This window comes from Leptonychotes weddellii, chromosome 6, assembly GCF_054177405.1.
Source record: "Leptonychotes weddellii isolate Sample4059 chromosome 6, ASM5417740v2, whole genome shotgun sequence".
NCBI classification, from domain to species: Eukaryota; Metazoa; Chordata; class Mammalia; order Carnivora; family Phocidae; genus Leptonychotes; species Leptonychotes weddellii.
In genome coordinates this window covers 54,708,605-54,711,734 of record NC_138374.1, presented here as the reverse complement: position 1 = coordinate 54,711,734, position 3,130 = coordinate 54,708,605, and positions in this window count along the sequence as shown.

Here is a 3,130-nt window from a genome sequence, read left to right as displayed (position 1 = left end):
CAAGGTTGGTTCAACATCCGCAAATCAATCAACGTGATACAATGCATTAACAAAAGAAAAAACAAGAACCATACGGTCCTCTCAATAGATGCAGAAAAAGCATTTGACAAAGTACAGCATCCTTTCTTGATCAAAACTCTCCAGAGTATAGGCATAGAGGGTACATACCTCAATATTATAAAAGCCATCTATGAAAAACCTACAGTGAATATCATTCTCTACGGGTAAAACCTGAGAGCTTTCCCCCTAAGGTCAGGAACACGGCAGGGATGTCCACTATCAGCACTGAGATTCAACATAGTATTAGAAGTCCTAGCCACAGCAATCAGACAACATAAAGAAATAAAAGGCATCCAAATCGGCAAAGAAGTCAAACTCTCACTCTTTGCAGATGATATGATACTTTAGGTGGAAAACCCAAAAGACTCCACCCCAGAACTGCTAGAACTCATACAGGAATTCAGTAAAGTGGCAGGATATAAAATCATAGGACAGAAATCAGTGGCATTCCTATACACCAACAACAAGACAGAAGAAAGAGAAATTAAGGAGTCGAACCCATTTACAATTGCACCCCAAACCATAAGATACGTAGGAATAAATCTAACCACAGAGGCAAAAGATCTGTACTCAGAAAACTAAAATACTCATGAAAGGAATTGAGGAAGACACAAAGAAATGGAAAAACGTTCCATGCTCATGGATTGGAAGAACAAATATTGTGAAGATGTCAATGCTACTTAGAGCAATCTACACATTCAATGTAACCCCCATCATGTTGGTGGGGATGCGGAGAAAGGGGAACCCCCCTCCACTGTTGGTGGGAATGCAAGTTGGTGCAACCCCTCTGGAAACCGTATGGAGATTCCTCAAAAAATTGAAAATAGAGCTACCATAAGATCCAGCAATTGCACTACTGGGTATTTACCCCAAAGATACAAATGTAGGGATCCAAAGGGGTACATGCACCCTGATGTTTATAGTAGCAATGTCCACAATAGCCAAACTGTGGAAGGAGCCAAGATGTCCATCGACAGATGAATGGATAAAGAAGTGGTATGTATATACAATGGAATATTATGCAGCCATCAAAAGGAATGAGATCTTGCCATTTGCAATGACATGGATGGAACTGGAGGGTGTTATGCTGAGCGAAATAATTCAATCAGAGAAAAACATGTATCATATTACCTCAGTGATATGAGGAATTCTTAATCTCAGGAAACAAACTGAAGGATGCTGGAGTGGGGGGTGGGGTGAGAGGGATGGGGTAGCTGGGTGATAGACATTGGGGAGGGTATGTGCTATGGTGAGTGCTGTGAATTGTGCAATACTGTTGAATCACAGATCTGTTCCTCTGAAACAAATAATGCAAAATATATTAAGAAAAAAAAGAAGAAGAAGAAGATAGCAGGAGGGGAAGAATGAAGGGGTGGAAATTGGAAGGGTAGATGATCCATGAGAGACCATGGACTGTGAAAAACAAACTGAGGGTTCTAGTGGGGAGGGGGGTGCGAGGATCGTTTAGCCTGGTGATGGGTATTAAAGAGGGCATGTTCTGCATGGAGCACTGGGTGTTATGCACAAACAATGAATCATGGAACACTACATCAAAAACTAATGATATAATGTATGGTGATTAACATAAGAATAAAAAAGTCAAAAAAACCAACAAAACAAAACAAAACCAAAAAAACCTCTTTATCTGCTTAGCTTTTTGAAGGAAGAGAAGGCCTTTAAAGTATTTCATACGCAGTGTCCAGATTTCAACAAAATTTAACAGCAATCAAGTGAAAATATCCTTTTAAACAATAATAATAATAATAATAATGAACATACTTAAGGTGAGGTCTATAATCTTAATAGAAAAAAATCAAAGAAATTAAATATTATGAAAAGGGTAGATATGTGGGTATATATTAATAAATATTGACTATTCAAATAATAATATTCAAATTCAATAATAATATATTTAAACCATGAATAGAATTCATATCAACAATAGCACAAAAGATGTAAAATGGTCTAGAGTCCTAATATTGTCAATGGAACAGAAAAGGTGATATATTAAACTTTTAAAAGGTAAGATTTATTTTGTAATCTTTCCCAGAAATACTAAAAGAATAGTAAAATATAAGCATTCTAAAATTGAACAAAGGAATAAAGGGAGCATAATGGAATGTGTTTGCTTCATACAAAGATGGTAAAAAGGGGAGAAAAATGAATATAAAAAAGATCAGTCAAAAAATATAGTAATCAATAGGTATATTTACCTCATAACAGAAAAAAGAAAAATAATATACTTGTAATTTCAATACAAGCAGATGAAGAGATTAATAAAATTGTATCCCTATTAATGATTTAAAAACTTAAATCTTACCAAACAATGAATGTAAAGAAGCCTACTTAATCTGATAAAGAGTATAAATTAGAGAGCCTACAGCAGGCATTTTGTATGGTGAATTTTTAAAATGTTTTTCCCTGAGAGGGGGAAGGAGAGAAAAATTCCTGATATCAATACTTCCTCTATTCAACATTGTACAAAGTTCTTAGCCTTCAATATGGAAGAAAAAAAGTAATTAGAGGGGATTAAATTTGTAGTTATGTGCATATGAAATGATTGGAAGGATACAATAACATTTCTAATAATATAAATATATTATTTGAATTAATAGGTAAATGTGGTTAGATAACTGGGTAAAAAGTAAATATAAAATAAATTGTCTTTTGTGTATTGATAAAAAATGAGAAATAATGAACTCAAAAAACATAAATAAAATCAAACCAAATGATAAAAGGTGGTTACATTCTCAGAATTTTTTTTAAAGACTTAGGTAAATGAAAAAACATACCATTTTCCATTGACTGGGAGACTCAATATTGTTAAGATGTCAATTTTCCCCAATTGATCTAGATATTTCAAAGCAATCACTATTCGAAAAATACTGGAGATAATTTTGAAGAAGAAAATAGCTGGAGGACATCACTACCGGATATCAAAAGTTATTACAAATTTGTAATAATTAGGAAAATATAGTATTTTTATAAGGAGAGAGAAATGGATTAATGAACAGAATAAACCATCTAGAAACAGACCCATATATTCACTTTGAGAAAGTTGACACTGTAG